At 51.8% G+C, this 18899-nt stretch overlaps 2 non-coding genes across 2 annotated transcripts; one reads left to right on the top strand and one right to left on the bottom strand.

Moving 5' to 3' along the window:
- Positions 1–9139: 9139 nt before the first annotated feature.
- On the top strand, positions 9140–9212 carry TRNAV-AAC. The gene has a single exon. It is a non-coding gene; the product is annotated as a tRNA-Val (tRNA).
- A 1392-nt stretch (positions 9213–10604) lies between these two features.
- Positions 10605–10676, bottom strand: TRNAG-UCC. The gene has a single exon. It is a non-coding gene; the product is annotated as a tRNA-Gly (tRNA).
- Positions 10677–18899: the final 8223 nt, after the last annotated feature.

Here is an 18899-nt window from a genome sequence, read left to right as displayed (position 1 = left end):
CGCAGGGTCCTACAGCCTGGCCCCAGCATGAGCCCAGACACCTACACTGCAATTAAACAGCCCCTTCGCCTGAGCCCTGTGAGCCTGAGTCACCTGCCATGGGCCAGCTGGGGGTTTTAATGGCAGGGTAGAGATACCCTTGGTGTCTGTTCAGCACCTGTCACAATGGGGACCCTGATCTTGGTCAGTGTCTGTGCAGAGTCCTGCGCAACAGGGGCCTGACCTCAGTCGGTGTCTCTGCAACTCCCGGCATTACAAGATCCCTAATTTTGTTTGGGGTCGCTGCAGCAACTGGCAAAATGTGGGAGCAGGATCTGTCAGGGTCTGTGCAGCGCCCAGTACAGTGGTGCGACGTGATCTGGGTCGGGGTCAGTGCAGTGCCAGACCCAACGGGGACACAGATCTCAGTCGAGGTCTCTGAAGTGCCCAGCACAATGGAGGCAGCGGTTTGGGTCACAGTCATGCGCTGCCTGGCACAAGGGGGGCCGTGATCTCGGTCCAGGTCTCAGTTTTACCTGGCACAACAGTGGGGTCTGATCTCAGTTGGGGTCTCTGCAGCACCTGACAGAACAGGGCCACGCTCAGTACGATAAAAGCCCTGATCTCAGTCACACACCTGGGGGGAAAGGGGCGAATCTCCCCGGATTTTACAGCCCGGGTGAGACACTGAGCGAGAAAAGGGGCAGAACTGGAGAGAATTTGTATCGGGGGCGAGAGACAAGTGGCACCAACAGGGACAGGAGCCAATTAACCCCCCTCCCCCCGCGTCCCACTGACCTTCTCCCCCGCAACTCCGGCTTCTCCCCCCCCCCGACACCCCCTCCCCCCAGGGACTCCCCGCCAGCAGAGTCACGTGCCCGCCCCCCCAGCGCCCCCCCCCCCGGGGTCTCTCACTCCCCGGGGGCTCTGGGCGGGGCTGGGGCGGGCAGAGCCCGGGGCTGCCCGGGGGGCGGGGCCCAGCTGGAGAAAGCTCCGCCCCCGGCCGGGCCCCGGCACAGACCCCGGGGAGCAGCAGCGGCTCAGCCTGGGCCCGGCTCACGCGGAGGCGGCAGCAGCAACTTTGTTCTCCCGCCGGCAGCGGGGCTCGCACGGAGCATGCGCAGTAACAGCTGCTGGAACCCTCCCTTCCCCGTTGCAGCCTCTCCCGATGCCAGCGCGGGGGGAGGGGCGGGGGGAGGGCCCCCGGGGGGGGGATTTTACGGTTCCCCCCCTCACACGGCTGAAGGGGCCGGAGGAGAAAGGACGGCAATGGGGGAGGGCCCAGGGCGGGGGGGGGGGTCTCGGGCCCAGGTGTCTGTTCCCCGCGCCCCGCTCGGCTCTTACCGGTTCTGCCGCGCGCCCGGAGCCTCCCCCCGCAGCGGCCGGAAGTGACGCACCCCGCGGGGGGGGCGGGGGGAGGAGTCACGTGACAGGTCCAGGGTAAGGACAGAAACAGCCCCCGCTCCGGATTCGCTGCTTGGCCTGCACTGAGCATGCGCAGCCGAGCGGAGCATGCGCAATAACCGCCGCTGTCGCCGCTGCCCGCTCTCTGCCCTCACCGCTCCCGGCGCTTCGCTGCCCGCTCCGCGGGGGGGTGAAAAGCCCCGGGGGCAAATCGCAGCGGGGGAGGGCTGCCAGGGCAGAAATTCACTGGCCGGGGTCGAGCTGCTGCAGGGGCGGCGGGGAGGGCCGGGGGCAATGGGGAGCCGCTGCCAGACCCTGTGCGGGACACACCCCCGTTTGGGGGGGGGAACAGGGGCCCCTCGGGCCGAGCCCCCCGCTGCGCGCGCAGATCCGGGGGGGCCGGGCGGGGGCACCGGCTGTCTCGGTTCTGCCGCGTGTCAGCCCGGGGCAGGTTCCCGGGGCTCAGGCACCGCCCCGCCTGTCCGAGCCCCGACCCCGCAGCGCCGCTCGGTCTGTGCCAGCGCTGCGGGGCGGCCTGCTCCGGCCGGGAGCCCGAGTGCAGGACACACCGGCCAGACCCCCGCCCCCGGCTCTGCCTCCCGCCCGGGACTGTGGGAAAGTGTCTGTGTCCGTGTGAAACCCCGCAGCCCCTTCCCCTGGTGCAGCGCCGAGCTGCCAACTCCCCAGCCCGCGTGTCCGCCCCCTGCACCCCATCCCTGCCCCAGCTCAGAGCCTGCCCCCTCCTCAACCTCCCCATAGCCTGCAACCCTCCCGCCCCAACTCCCCAGCCCGCGTGTCCGCACCCCTGCACCCCATCCCTGCCCCAGCTCAGAGCCTGCCCCCTCACTCAACCTCCCCATAGCCTGCAACCCTCCCGCCCCAACTCCCCAGCCCGCGTGTCCGCACCCCTGCACCCCCATCCCCTGCCCCAGCTCAGAGCCTGCCCCCTCCCTCAACCTCCCCATAGCCTGCACCCTCCTGCCCCCCAACTCCCCCGAGCCCGTGTGTCCGCACCCCTGCACCCCATCCCTGCCCCAGCTCAGAGCCTGCACCCCTCACTCACCCTCCCCATAGCCTGCAACCCTCCCGCCCCCAACTCCCCCGAGCCCACGTGTCTGCCCCTGCACCCCATCCCCTGCCCCAGCTCAGAGCCTGCCCCTCACTCAACCTCCCCATAGCCTGCACCCCTCCCGCCCCCAACTCCCCACCGAGCCCGCGTGTCCACACCCCTGCACCCCATCCCTGCCCCAGCTCAGAGCCTGCCCCCTCACTCAACCTCCTCATAGCCTGCACCTCCGCCCCCAACTCCCCCGAGCCCGCGTGTCCGCACCCCATCCCCTGCCCCAGCTCAGAGCCTGCCCCTCACTCCACCGCCCCATAGCCTGCACCCCTCCCGCCCCCCACCTCCCCCCCAGCGCCCGTCTGGCTGCACCCCCATCCCCTGCCCCAGCTCAGAGCCTGCCCCCCTCACTCAACCTCCCCATAGCCTGCAACCCTCCCGCCCCAACTCCTCCCCCGAGCCCATGTGTCCGCACCCCTGCACCCCATCCCCTGCCCCAGCTCAGAGCCTGCACCCTTCACTCAACCTCCCCATAGCCTGCAACCCCCGCCCTCCAACTCCCCCGAGCCCGCGTGTCCGCACCCTCCTGCACCCCCATCCCCTGCCCCAGCTCAGAGCCTGCACCCCTCACTCAACCTCCCCATAACCTGCAGCCCTCCCACCCCTAACTCCCTCTCAGAGCCTGCGTGTCTGCACCCCCTGCACCGCAATCCCTGCCCCAGCTCAGAGCCTGCACCCCTCCTCAACCTCCCCATAGCCTGCAACCCTCCGCCCCCAACTCCTCCCAGAGCCCGCATGTCCGCACCACCCCTGCACCCCCATCCCCTGCCCCAGCTCAGAGCCTCCACCCCTCACTCAACCTCCCCATAGCCTGCAACCCTCCCGCCCCCCAACTCCCCCCCCGAGCCTGTGTGTCTGCACTCCCCCTGCCCCCCATCCCCTGCCCCAGCTCAGAGCCTGCACCCCTCACTCAACCTCCCCATAGCCTGCAACTCTCCCGACCCCCAACTCCCTCCCAGAGCCCGCGTGTCGGCACTGAGCTACTCCTGTGGATCACCCCACTCAAGGAGCGTTTGTTCTAGGCAGCAAGCCGGCTAGACAGGGAAACATCAGATGCTGCTCCCAATGCTACACTCAGTTTTTCAGAAATTAGTCGACTTCATGGCCAGAAGAGACCATTAGAGCATCTAATCTGACCCCCTGCATATCACAGGCCTCCTGTAGGACACCATAGCTACTTTTGAGGCAAACACATTCCAGAAAGGCATCTAGTCTTCATTAAATGACATCAAGAGATGGAGAATCCACCACTTTCCTTGGTAGCTTGTTCCTGTGGTGAATCATCCTCGCTGTTGAATATTTGTGCCTTTATTGTAATATGAATTTGTCTCTTTTCATCTTCCAGCCATTGGGTCTTGTTAGGCCTTTCTCTGCTCGATTAAAGAGGCCTTTAATACCCAATAATTTCTCTCCATTAAGGCACTTCAACACTTCAATGAAGTCACCTTTCAATCTTCTTTTGATCAGCTAAACAGGTTGAGCTCTTTCCATAGCTCCCTAGAAGGCATTTTTCTCCGGCCCTCAGAACATTTGGTGGCTCTTTGCTGCCCCATCTCCAATTTCACAACATCTTTTTCACATGAGGACACCAAAACTGGAGGCAGTATTCCAGTATCAGTCTCACTGATGCCGTGTCACCTCTTGTAATGTTATTGACATAATCTGTAACTGTATAGATCACCGTTGCGACCACGGTTGTATATTTGCAGCGAATATTGTAGAAAGGTTGTCGTGTAAGAGGTCTATGGAGAGGTTCTGATTGGCTGATTATAATGATGCTATCTCTAGATGTGTATCATTTTTGTAGTTGACGTTATGAATATTGGCTCTAGGCTGCCTGTATTTCAAACTTGTGCTCTGCTTCAGGGAACACCCCAGACAAGTTGGTGTCAGTTCTGCCTAGAACGAATGCTCCTTTAGTGGGGTGATCCACAGGGAGTAGCTCAAACCTCCAAAGTGCCTGGCCAGGGGCAGGACATTAGCCCAGCAAGGGAGGGGTGTGGCAGTGACATCACAAAGGCCTTTTGCAGGACCTCAGCCTATTGGTCTAAGGTGGTGGGGAGGTGGTGACCTCACAGAGAGATGCTGACATCAGCCAGGCAGGACAGGGGCGAGGGGCCAGGGAAACCTCAGAGACCCCTGTGGCTTTGCTGCAGCAAGTCTCCTTCTCCAGGTCTCTCTTTGAGGACTGAGGGAGTATTCGGGTTCACGGATGTGAGCGCCAGGAGGAACCTTTTTAAGTTTTCTCCTTCCCTTTTAGTGATTTTAATAGAAAACAGACGTCCCTGTTTAGAAGGTAAGAGCCTCCTCGAGGTTTGAAAGCTGTTCAGTCTGATCCATCTGGTGAGAGTTGAATTCTAGGCATGGAAAACACAAGCTTAAGGAGGCCGAATTTTATTCTGAATTTTATTTGATCCCCACCAGCGACCTGGGCCATCCTTTGGGCTCTCTGGTGATAACCCTCAGCCTCCCTTCCTCAGTCTCTACCCTGATTGGCTGAGCAGGGGGTTATTGACAGGGAGGAGACTCAGGTCCTTGTTGGTCACTTTTAAGACCAAGGAAATAAGTCAGAACCAGTTCTATGTTTGACAAATTTTGCTGCTTCTCTGCATTAATGGTCTCTGAGCAGTTCATGATTCTCTCTAACATTGCAGTTCTCCTCAAATACTTGCTGAATAATTCCTGTGCACTGTTGTTGGTCTGGAGCTCATCAGAGAGCACTTTATTCAGGTCATTCAATGTCTGAAATTCAAGGTTAGTTTGAAAATCAGGGCTCTTGGGTCCTATTCCCAACTCTGCCACTGACTGGCCGTGTGACCTCAAACAAGTCAATTCTCCTTTCTCAGCCTTAGCTTCTCCCTCTTTCAAGTAGGGATAATAATGATCTTCTCCTACCTACCTCATGGTGGGTGAAGGATGGGGATCCATTGAAGAGTGTCACTAGGAGTAGTGCATAATATGAGGTGTCCTATCACGTTTACTCAGAGCAGATTATGACATAATAGAATAGCTGAAAATCTATTTTATTTGTATTTTTTTATTTTTAAATTAAGAGCAGCAACGACTTAGCTCAGATTGAAGCATCTTATCTAATTTTTGAGATCGAAGTGTCTCCTCTTTGTGTGTGACGAGACAATCTAACACACTGTGACAAACAGGAGATGCTTTTGTTTTGCAACAAAATCTTTTTGCAAAGAATTTTCATCCCACTTGTTATGATTTCGAGAAACAAACTGGTTTAGTCTGAATGGGATTTTCTGACAGAAATGGTTTCAATGAAATTTCCCACCATCTCGATTCCTGGGCTCCATCCCTGCCTCTGGGGGTTTGCTGTTTGTTAGAACAGGAGTCGGAACTGGTGGCTTCTCTTTCTGGCTCTGCCACTGCCTTGCTGTGTAGGCCCTTGGGTAGGTCATTTCCCTTCTCTGGACCTCAGGCTCCTCCCCATCTATCCAATGGGAACAGAGACAATTCTCGAGCTCTGGGCAGTCATGAGCCTGAGTGAGATAAGGGGCGATAAAGCCCTCTGTGAAGGAGAAAGGGGAGTTTCACAGTGTTTAGCACCAAGGAATTCTAAAGTTTGCTAAAATGTCTAGTCTGCGGAAACAAGAAATGGTCGGGCCCAAATTTTTTAACCACTGCCTTTTCTAAAGCCCATTCAGGGATGTGAGTCCCTGTCTTTTCGGTACCCGGGGTTCTTTGCCAGCAGGAGAGAAGAGGTTCCTGCCTCCATTTTTGGGGCCTTAACAAACCAGGTGTTGTGCCCCAGTTCTCGTCTGAGATCCCTGAAAAAGAACATCTTCCCATCCATGAACAAGACAGGACCCATTTTTAAAAGGGGAACAAAGAGACCCCTGGGACTTGCAGACTAGCCAGCCTCACTTCCATAGCTGGAGAGATACTGGAATACATTCGTAAACACTCAGTTTGTCAGCAGCACCTACAGGAGAATTTGATTCTTAGGACAAGTGAGCATGGATTTGTCAAGAACAAATCATCCCAAACCCATCCTCTTTCCTTCTTTGGCAGGGTTCTGGGCCTAGTGGAGGTGGGTAAACAGTAAATGGGATCTATCTCGGGGTTACTAAGGCTTTTGACACAGTCCCGCAGGACATTCTCACAAGCAAACCAGGGAAATGCGGTCCAGCTGCAATCAGTGTCATGTGGGTGCAGAGCTGGTTGAAAGCCCAGACTCCAAGGGCCCTTCTCCATGTTTGGCTGCCCAACGGAGAGGGGGCACCTCGTGGGTCCGGCAGGGATCAGTCCGGGGTCCGGTGCTATTCAATAGTTTCATGAATGATTTGGAAAATGGAGTGGAGATCATGCTTCTAAAATGTGCAACTGACACCAAGCACTTTGGAGCTCAGGACTGGAATTCAAAACGCCCTTAAAGAATTGGAGACTTGGTCTTCTTGAGCCAAACCCCATGGCTGGGCCCCTCTCTCTAGACTGGGCTGAAGTGAAACCCCAGAGCCAGACACTCCTCCTCCTGGGCAGTGCGCTCTGACCTTGAATGGTCAGATGCTGCTTAGCTCTGTCAGAGCAGCTTTGGCTGGGGGATTCTCCCAGCACTTTCCAATAGTGGGAAGGTACGAAATCCCCATTTGCCTGCTGGGGACGGAGCCCTGGGGGGGGAGCAACTTGCCCAAAGTCCCACCGGAAAAGGAAAACAACCAGCAGTGGAACCAATAGGGGTGTCAGGATCATGGAGGCGCTGTCACCCCCACACTAGGACGGCATTCTGCACCCCCTGCTGCTGGCCGAGTTTCTCTGTCCCTTGACAATAAGACAGTCTAAAACCCCAACCAGGGTTATTGTATCTGCTACCCAAGATCCATAAACCTGGAAATCCTGGACGCCCCATCATCTCAGGCATTGGCACCTTGACAGCAGGATTGTCTGGCTATGTAGATGCTCCATCATCATTCCACACAAAGATGGACTACAAGCCATCAGGAACAGTATCCCCGATAATGTCACAGCAAACCTGGAGGCTGAACTTTGTGACTTTGTCCTCACCCATAACTATTTCACATTTGGGGACAATGTGTACCTTCAAGTCAGCGGCACTGCTATGGGTACTCACATGGCCCCACAGTATGCCAACATTTTTATGGCTGACTTAGAGCAACGCTTCCTCAGCTCTCGTCCCCTAATGCCCCTACTCTACTTGTGCTACACTGATGACATCTTCATCATCTGGTCCCATGGAAAAGAAAACCCTTGAGGAATTCCACCATGATTTCAACAATTTCCATCCCACCTACAACCTCTGCCTGGACCAGTCCACACAAGAGATCCACTTCCTGGACACTACTGTGCTAATAAGCAATGGTCACATAAACACCACCCTATACTGGAAACATACTGAACGCTGTACTTACCTACATGTCTCCAGCTTTCACCCAGACCACATCACACAATCCATTGTCTACAGCCAAGCTCTAAGATACAACCGCATTTGCTCCAACCCCTCAGACAGAGACAAACACCTACAAGATCTCTATCAAGCATTCTTACAACTACAGTACCCACCTGCTGAAGTGAAGAAGCAGATTGACAGAACCAGAAGAGTACCCAGAAGTCACCTACTATAGGACAGGCCCAACAAAGAAAGTAACAGAACCCCCACTAGCCGTCACCTTCAGCCCCCAACTAAAACCTCTCCAGTGCATCATCAAGGATCTACAACCCGTCCTGAAGGACAATCCCTCACTCTCACAGATCTTGGGAGACAGGTCAGTCCTCGCTTATTGACAGCTCCCCAACCTGAAGCAAATACTTACCAGCAACCACACAACAAAAACACTAACCCAGGAACCCATCCTTGCAACAAAGCCCATTGCCAACTCTGTCCACATATCTATTCAGGGACACTATCATAGGATCTAATCACATCAGCCATGCCATCAGGGCTCATTCACCTGCACATCTACCAATGTGATATGTGCCATCATGTGCCAGCAATGCCTCTCTGCCATGTACATTGGCCAGACCAGCGAGTCTGTACATAAAAGAATAAATGGACACAAATCAGACATCAAGAATTATAACCTTCAAACACCGCCAGAGAACACTTCACTCTCCCAGGTCACTCGATTACAGACCTAAATGTCGCAATATTACAACAAAAACCTTCAACAACAGACTCCCGAGAGATGCTGAATTGGAATTAATTTGCAAACTGGACACCATTAAATTAGGCTTGAATAAAGACTGGGAGTGGGTGGGTCATTACACAAAGTAAAACTATTTCCCCATGTTTATTTGTCCCCCTACTGTTACTCACACCTTCTTGTCAACTGTTGGAAATGGGCCATCCTGATTATCACTACAAGTTTTTTTCTCCTGCTGATAATAGCTCACCTTAACTGCTCACTCTCATTATAGTGTGGATGGCAACACTCATTTTCATGTTCTCTGTAAGGTAAGGAATGGTATCCCAAGCCTCTGTTTGTCAGAGGGTGGAGATGGATGGCAGGAGAGAGATCACTTGATCATTACCTGTTAGGTTCAGTCCCTCTGGGGCACCTGGCATTGGCCACTGTTGGCAGATAGGATATGAGGTTGGATGGACCTTTGGTCTGACCCAGTCTGGCCGTTCTTATGAAGGGAGGGGCAAAACCTTGCAACAGAGTTTCTGTAGTGTAGTGGTTATCACGTTTGCCTAACACGCAAAAGGTCCCTGGTTCAAAACCAGGCAAAAACATGATGGCTTAATTTTTCCCAGCTCCTAGTGGCCTGTCCTTGCTGTTGTAGGAGCAGCAGTGATTTCTATGCTCAATAGGTCTGTTATACTTCCTCCATTCCCATTTTTGTCTCCTCTCCCTCTCTGAATGCCTGTGAAGTGGCTTTCCCCCTCCCCCTCCCGCTCCCTCCTGGAATGCTTGTGGGATGAAGGGGCTGGTTGAACAGCTGGAAGAGCAGAAGAGCTCCTAGATAGACAAGGTGTCTGGGACTCTCATTAGGCAGCGATCACACACCCAGAGCATGGACACTGCCCAAGGTGGAGTGTGACCCACCAGATGCAGCCAAGTCATCTCTAGTCGCAGGCCATGAGGAGCAGGTCCTTAAAAGGGGAAGGGGCCCTGTGCTCAGGAGTCACTCACAAGCTTGTACCTCCAGTGAATGCCCTTCGCCCTGACCGCCTGGCCAGTGGTTCGCTGCATTGCAGTTCATTGTGCCTCAGGAAGACTTACCTTCATTGCACCGTCCATCGCGGCGCTGTGGGACACTTACCTTGCAGAATCCTGTGCCTGCCTCTTGGCTTCCCAGGGGTGGCTACTTGCAGCCCAGGAGAAGGAGGATGGTTCTGGTGAAAGGAAGACAAGCAAACTCTGGGAGGAAATTTGGGTGTGGGCTCTGCGCTGGGGCGTGGGGGGGTGGGGGTGCAGGAGGGGTGGTGCAGCTCCCAAAGTGACCGGTACACACAACCCTCTGGCAGCAGCTCCTAGATGAGTGGGGCCAGGGGATCTCCATGTGCTGCTGCCTGCAGGCGCTGCCCCCAGAGCTCCCATTGGCTACAGTTCCTGGCCAATGGGAGCTGCAGAGTTGGTGCTCGGGGCAGGGGCAGCACGTGGAGACACTCCCCCCACCCCAGGGGATGCTGGGACATGCCAGCCACTTCTGGGAGCGGCACGGAGGGATGGAGGTAGAGTGGGCAGGGAGCCACCTTAGTGCTGCTGGCACATCTCTGCACACCCGTTGTGGGGGGAGGGGAGCAGAGGGCTCCATGCGCTGCCTGGGGTAGGGGCAGAGCACGGCGCTGCCTCCCCTCCCGGGTCTATTACAGGAGAGGGTGGGTGGGGTCTTTTGGCCTGCAAGGTGCGGCAGGTCGGACTAGATGATCACACTGATCCCTTCTGACCTTAAAGGTTCTGAGTCTAAAAGGGAGAGGGAAGTAAAGGAAATTAAAAAATAAAAATAAACCAAGCATTGTAATACCAGGATGACTCCAACTGCTCATTATATAGTCCTGCCCCTTTCTTTCTCCACTGGGTGTTTCATGACCTGTTGGGATTTGGGACACTGATTCTCTCATTCCATTGATAAACTGAAACAATGTGACTGAAATTAAACCAATTCCCAGTGGAGGAATCATCACATCAGCTGGGAATTGAACCCAGGTCAACTGTTTGGAAGGCAGCTATGCTCACCACTATACCACCAATGCATCTGGGGAAACTCTCTGATTTTTCACACTTGGTGTCTGGTCACCTTACTTCTCAGCATGAGGCAAATGTCTCTGTGGTCTCTGCCATTCATCGTGGGGAGTTTCCCCACTGATAACAGTTCTTGCTGGGTCGGGGATAGGAGAGAGAAGAGGCCTTTATTCTGTTTCATTCCTCTCCATTGTCTGTTCCTCCCCTTCCCTTCCAGGGTCCTCCCTTCCATTTCAGACTGTGCAGTGACACCCTCCCTGCACCCAGGACTCTCGAGCCTCTGGAGCAGCACGATCCCATGAGATCCTCAGTGACCAAGGGTCTTTTCCAACTTCCAGGAGACCCCAGCTTGAGTCTAAAGGAAGCTCCTGTTCCTTCCTGGGGATCCTCTCTCCCTTCATGGAGATCAAGATCATGAAGCCTCTGCCTTGCCTCCTGGGTCTGAATTATATGTCCCATTTCCCACTATCTGCTCGAAAGAAACAAATGTTTCTAACCCAGGTGAGCAGCGTTAATTCAGCTGGAATCCTTCACCCACATTCCTTAGGAGATACAGACTCTCTGTGACACAGACTGACTGGGGTTCATCTCTGCATGTCCCCAATGGGGAAGGAAAGACACTCAGGGCGAAGGAAGAAGATGGACAGAAGGAGTCAAATGGGGCTAGACCAGAATAGGACATTTTCTGCCTGTTAAAATGTACTAGACTCTAATTGCTTAAAACAAAACAAAAACCCACCAGCTTCTGTTTGAACCATCAGTTTTTCACAGAGCAGCCAAAGTGGTGAAGCACAGACACACATAACCACCGACAGCCCAAGTTTGTCTAAGAAGCACCTATAGTGGCTCATGCAGGGGGAAATACAGCTGTGGGTGTGAGTTCAGGCCTCACCCAGAGCGTTGGTTTTCATTAGCCACGGAGCTTCCCCCACTTGCTTTGTCCAATTCACATGGAAAGTGCCATAGGAGGGTGATGAGAGTAAATTCTAAACTCTGAAATGTGGAGGTTGGCCCAGTGATTGGGATAAGGGGTTTGAAGAGAAAAAGCTCTAAGAGTATAAAACCAGACAGTCTCCAGGGGCAGGTTCGGTACAACGCCTCAACAGGGAGCCATTCGGGGGAGGGGGCTTCACTCCCTCTGTTCAATGTCCTGAGAGGTATTTGAAGGTGAAGATAACACCATGGCTAACAGGTGACTGGCATGTCCTGGGTTAAAGAAAGGGACCTGGGTTAATAGACTGAAGATTTGCGTTACCGTCACTGTCTGACTCCCCTTCAGTGCGGAGCAGGTGTGTACGTTGCTGGGTGAAACGCAGAGACTCCTGGAGAGCAGGGGCAGCTGTTTCCATGGCAGAGAGCCTGGCACTTAGGACACTTTCTACACTTGCTGTTTTGAAGGAATGCAGTAAAATAACAGTGGAGCTACAATGTCTGGTCCAAAATTTCAGCCGCCCCGGTGCAAAAACGCTCTTTTAGGATCTAAATTGGAGGCTCCCGGCACTAGGACACCTGACCAGAGAGCTCAGTAGTGGGTGTAAGAGCTGCTGACTCTGAGGGTCCCGGGCTAAATCCATTTGCAGGGGGAAGTGTTTTGATTTATTTGATGGATAATGAGCACCAGCTACCAGGGGAGAAGCCCTGAGAGTCGCTGCCACTCCAGCTGCTGCTAGGGCAGGGGGGAGCCCCAGGGGGCCAGCTGCTGCTCTGGCCACCCCAGAAGTGCTGCCAGAGGCCACCAGGCTGTGGCTGCTCTTGCTGCCCTCGGGACCACTGGTCAAGTGGTCCCCAGGCCAGCCGCATTGGCCGCTGCTTGGGCGGTCCCTGGAGCCAGTTGATTGAGTGGCCCTGGAGTCAGCCACTGTGCCCACTGCAGAAGTCACGGAGGTTGCAGGAAGTCACAGAATCCGTCACTTCCACCACCTCCGTGACAGACACGGAGACAAACCCTTCCCTGCTGTGACTGCAGTTCCTGGAAGGAAAGAGAAGAACAGAAAGTGACGAGAGAAAGAAAAAGAGAGATTCCCTGTCACCTCTCTCCCTGCTGCCTCCCCCCTTGTATTCTGTAACCCCATTTCACTGGGTTCCCGGTGCTGGTGCCATGGGGGTGACACTAGAGTTCTGGGGATTTGGGGGGCTCTTCATTTCTCAACATTTCACACAAATTTGTCTTTGGGCTGAAATTTCTCCTGTTAGGCCTCTCAGTCAGAGCTGTACCCCACCCTGTTTGCGGGGGGGGGGGGGAAGAGGGGAGATGTAAATTGCAGAGTAGGCAGAGAAGTCGCTCATAAAGGGTCATATTGATCTGGTGACTGGTTCTGACCGGGGTCACATGTCCTCTGACACAGGCTCATGTGCAGAACATGGGAGCTCTGGCTTGTCCTAAATGCTGTAGACTGTGAGTTCCTGGAAAGGGCAGGGGAGAGGGAGCAAGAGGAGAAAGGCAGAGACATTGGAGATGAGGAATTGGGGGAAGAAGAAGGAGAGAACAGAGAGACAATAAATGATTGAAGCAGAACAGGTGTCCCAACTCCGTCTTGCTCATCACAGATGTTCAGAGAGACAGGTAGTTGCAGGTTTTCCAGTATCAAGTCTGAACTTTGATTCTAACAATGTGCATTGAAATATCAAGGGGATCTCCACATACCTGATCTCTTCCCTCTCCCCTTTTTTAGTATTAATTTTTATTTTGATGTGTTTGGCTTAACCGTGATCGTCTCTTTCCCTACCTGTATTGCAATTTGGGGGTTATGTTTATTTTGCCTCCCTGTTGTTCATGTCATTATCATTATAACAGCAAAGGAAGCTGCAGGAGCAAAAACTGACTCAAAACTTCATTTCCCCATCGTGCCGGAACATCCTACAAACAGCTCACGCAGCTGGAATCATAACACGCAAGGCCAGGGGATGGGAGATGCAGGTTTCCAAGGGTTCTGTCTTTCTCAGATGACACATTCCAGCCCCTTGTGTGCCTCCATCCTGTATGACCTGCTGGACTTCGACACATTTATTGTCTCATTCTATAGATAATGTGATTGTAACACAATGTGACTGAAATTAAACCACTTCCAGATGAGGAAACAACAGAAGAGAAAAGCCATTATTGCATTGGCTGGGAATCAAACCCAGATGAATTGCTTGGAAAACACCTACACACACCACTATACCACCAATGCATCTGGCAGGAGTAGCTTTCCTGCAGGCTCTGTGTGCTGGCAGAGGGAGTGACACATGACCACAGAGTTAGTGAGCATTCGTGAGCAGGAAGCTGCCTGACAGCTGGGAGCAGAGTTAGGATCCCAGAGTGACTGAAAGGGGGCAATGGTGAAAACAGATCTCACTGGGAGCTGGCCCCACACCCGCCCCGCCCCTAGGAAAGGGGAACTGAAGCTCAACTTCAATCACAGAAAAATCTTCCCTGAGGAGGAAGGGGACAGCTTGTTTTAAAGACCAGGTTTGTGTTTGTTTCTGGTACACACGGAGGGGCTGGGTAGTGCTGATTCCAGCCCCCAGACTCTGGGAGGATAAGGAACAAATTCAGGCTGCCAGTGACCTGCAGGAGGGAGATGATCTTTTGACAGTGACGGACGCCTCGTCCTAAAGGCCTTTGTCTGCCCCCTTCCAGTGACTGTTTGGTGCAGGAATGCAGCCCCCCACTCCTGGGTCTCTCCTGGGGAAATAATGTTTCTGTGCAAAACACCAAAGCTTTTAACAGAAAAGAAAAGGAAATGGCCACACGATGGGATTAGGACATAAGGAATGAAACACAAGATCCTTCTCCCATGTGCATTGATTTTAACCTTGTTTGTGGTGGTGTTGTATCCATGTTGGCCCCAGGGGTCCTCTGGGGTGCTGGGCATTGGCCACTTTCGGGAGAGTGGGCTAGATGAACTGGTCTGACTCAGTGTGGCTGTTCTTATTTTCTAACTGCTGGTTATGGAAGAGACGAGCTTCCAGGCTACACAGAACTGAAGAAGGGTGCTGGGTTAGCTCCACAGCTTGTCTCTTTCACCAACAGAGGTTGGTCCTCTGCAAGCTCTTACCCTCACCCGCCTTGTCTCTCTTGGACTCTGAAAAGTGTTTTCTCTCCACTCCCCTTGGAGAGACGTTAAGTTTCCCTTTGGGCAACTATCAGGCTGAAGCAATTGTATTGACTGTGACACTAGAATTGAAGATTTAATATTATAAATAAATGAGTCTAAACCTGAGGTTCTGGTTTTCACATTGGTTTTTCTAACTCCGTTCCCAGTTCTCTTCTAGAAAGGCCTCCAGGACGCCTGCCCAGCCCAGCAAAAGTGGCCAGGAGAAAGCCCACACTGCTGCTCTTTCAGGTACTTGAAGGCTGCTATCAAATCCCCCCTCACTCCGTCAGTCTCCAGTCTGTGGCAGTGCCTGGGATTCTTCCGTCCTAAGTGCAGGACTCTGCACTTCTCCTTGTTGAACCTCCTCAGATTTCTTTGGGCCCAATCCTCCAATTTTTCTAGGTCACTCTGGACCCAAACCCTGTCCTCCAGCGCTTGGATTCTTTACATGCTTTCACAGAGCAAAGAGCACATGTTCCATGATTTCACAGGGCAGAGTTTTGTGCTATCGGGAGCTTTCCCTGTGTGAATTTGACAGGTGGATCAACATAGAGACACATTGTGACCCTTCTCAGGGTGCTGAGGACTGTAAGTCGCCTTGTTGCCACCTGCCACAAGGAAGAGGGAGTTTTGCATTTGGCAGCTGGATGTTAGTGACCAAACTCACCAGCCTGCTGGAACTCAAGGACCCTCCTCTGAGCTACAGCAGCCACCTTAACCCTTGAGTTCCTTCAATGTGTCCCCCTCTGGGGTCCAGCCCGGATCACCAACTACTCGGTGAAATCCCAGATCCTCTCTTCCCCAAGTATCCCAGGTTACTAGTTTTACTATGGACCATTGCTACTGTATTTCACACAGCACCTGAGTACAGTTATCGAACAAGCAAAAAATTTATTTAACAATGGATAGAGATTTAAACAAACAAACGTGAGTGATGGAAACCAACTGTTACCAACTAAACAAAGGCAGAAAATGATAGAATAGAAAGGCCAGCACAAAAAACAGAGAGAGGAACAATAAGATACTAAAAGGACAATGGTTGGAACTCTCCATTTCTCTCAGTTTCTGGACTGATGGGTAGTAGAGCTGTAGCAACAGTTGAGGAACCAGAGTAAATTAAATCTAAGGTTTGAACTGCTAGTGAAGCATTTTCCACACTCACAGCATTCCTAGGGGCTCTCTCCTCCGTGGATTGTTTGATGCCTAATAAGGTGCGAACTGCGATTGAAGGTTTTCCCGCACTCAGTGCATTCATAGGGCCTTTCCCCTGTGTGGATTCTCTGATGTACAGAAAGGGCTGAGCTGTGAGAGAAGTTTTTCCACACTCACTGCATGTATTTTTTCTCTTTCGCCTGAGGATATCCTGCTGTGTTGTGGTTTCCATGAGGATCTTCTGAGTTCCCCAAGAAGAAATAAATTTATCCACTTTCTTCCCTGGCTGGTTTCCTTGATCTGTTTTTGGTCTGTGCTGAATCTCCCAGGATTTTCCCTGCTCATGACTCCTGGACACATTCCTTTTTGATCTTTGTGATAATGCTCTGTTTTTACCCACTGGCTCAACATTTTCAGGCTGAGAATTCTGCTCCTCTTTCTCACAAGCCATTGCATCACCTGCTGTGATAGAGACAGAAACCTCAAACAGGGATGGAAAGGGGAAGACCAAACAAAAACAAGTGCTGAAGACAGGCCAAATAAAAATCAGGAGCTGAAATCCCCCAAACTCTTCCCCCAAATAGGAGAGAAGAGGGGGATGAATTCAGCCTTCACATCCCATCCAAATACGCAGGGGAAAGGGAGGAAGCTACTGCCTGGTGTCTGCTAGGATCTATAGGAAGCCATGAACTATATTTACCCTGAGGATATGACCCCTGCAAGGGACAATAATGAACTGAGAGACCTCCCCAAGGGCTTTGTTGGGCATCCCAGATGTTTCCTTCAGGACTTACAGATTCTGAGGTGGTTTAATGTTTCCTCACCTGTGCACGGAGATCTCAGGATCTCTCTTTCCTCTGAACCCTGGAGGTCTGGGACCCATGGCTCTTCCCCTTGTTCCAGCTGGGAGATCACATCATGCTGGAAAACTAGAAACCCTGCTCAGATGAAAGAAAACAAAGGAGTTCAGTTGATTTCATAAGACTTGGTCATAAAAAAAACATTCTATTAATTTAACTTCAGTGCTTAGTGTGACCTGGTAGGCCGGGGCAGTTCTCACTGAAAATGCCAAGATCAGGGAAGGCTGAAAAAGGGAGAGCAGATGCTCCCAAAACTGCTGGTAAACACTGAAGTTAAACTCACCGACCAGTCACAAACTGTGCTTCTGATCCCCCACACGGGTAATCAAGAAGCTGAAAAAAGAAATCACGCAGCCCCCTTTATTCCATCCCAGTTCTCTGGCTCCTAATCAGCAGCGAGGTCCAGTACAGTGAGAGGTTATTTAAAAACTCTGCTCACATAAACAAAGTGTTCCTCTGACCCCAAAGGGTCAGCCACATCACCAGGTCAGTATAGGTTTGGATATTACCCAAAATTCCATCCTTCCAGCCAATCCTTTAACATCTAAACTAAAGGTTTAAATGAAAGAAAGACAGAAAGAAGTTAAATGGGAACGCAGTCAGATACATTCCAAAATGGATATATCAGGTTCTTAGCAGTATTGGTGAGTTGCTGGCTTGAAAGTCCGTCTGGAACACATCCACAGTTTGGATGGGTCATTCAGTCCTTTGTTCAAGGCTTCAGTTTGTAGAGAAGTTGCTCCAGAGGTAAGAAGGGGGATTGAAGACAAAATGGAGATGATGCAGCTGCCCTTTATATTCCTTTTGCCATGTGGCCTGGACTTCCTGTGTTCCAAACACAAGATTCACAGCACATGGCATGGAAAAGCCTTGGAGTTCTCAGTAGACAGGCATACCCCGGCATGTCTTGCTGACTCAATAGGTGTATCCCCTTGGTCCTTTCCATGGGCTCATTGTACAGCTGATGACCCTGAATGGGCCATCAAACAGGCTAGGCAATGTTGATCCCAATATGTCTGGGGGTGTCACCCAGAAACACTGCACAAGTCTGGAAATACAGATATACCCTACATATCTATAACTCGCAATACAAAGGTGATACAAACATAGAAATAATATTATCATACTTGGCAAATCATAACATTTTCACTGACACCTTACATGGCATATCTAGCATGATTCATTGCAATTTTATCAGATTATATTATTATTTTATTATTAATACCAAAGTGTCTCACAATTCCATACAGTGTCACACTTGGTAAACCAGTGAATTCCCAGGACCAGTTCCCCAGGGCCTTGAAGATGCCGAACACTATGCTTAAAAGGGATTGAAATACCCACATATCTGCTGGGAACACACACACAGACACTGTGTAAGTCTATACCCCTGTGTTCACTCTTCTAGAAAATTATGATCAATTTTGTACGCAGTATGGCTTGTGAGGTATCATTTAAAAACGCATAATCTACTGAATATTATCCTCCTGTTAAAATGTGTAGTAACACTGTATGTAAAGTTATGAGATTTTACAGTATGAGATTACTGAAAATGTTACAATTCTGGGGAACACCCACAGACCAGTTCCTCAGAGACAGCAAGGCAAACAGCTGGTCAAACAGCCATTCTCCTGTAGGGGGAAGGTGTGAAGAAGACATTTACATTCCATCACAGGGACCTCTTGAAGCTGTTGTGGAAAACGACCACATGATTGATTTTGAATCAGCTCAGCCTGAGGCTCTTCTCTTAGTTAAAAGTGTGCAGGGGGAGACAGCTATTGGAATACTGTCCCCCTGAGTTAAAAATCACACAAGCGTTTTAAAGCTTAAAACCACGAACAATGACACATACGTTGCACGTTAATTTCCTTATTTGGAATATATTGCAAAATATGATGCAAGCAATGTTGGAAATAATTAAGAAAGGGATAGATATGACAGAATATATCATATATCATATTTGTAAAAACAGCAAATAAATCCATGATAGACCCACATTTTGAATACTGCATGCAGATGTTGTCGCCCCATCTCAAAAAAAGATATATTGGAATTGGAAAAGGTTCAGAAAAGGGAAACAAAAAAGATTAGGGGTATGGAACATTTATGCCAGACCTAACCCCCAGTTTCACTTGAGCAAACA

This window comes from Mauremys reevesii, linkage group 14 (genome assembly GCF_016161935.1).
Source record: "Mauremys reevesii isolate NIE-2019 linkage group 14, ASM1616193v1, whole genome shotgun sequence".
NCBI lineage: Eukaryota > Metazoa > Chordata > Testudines > Geoemydidae > Mauremys > Mauremys reevesii.
This window is presented reverse-complemented; position numbering and strand designations above follow the sequence as displayed.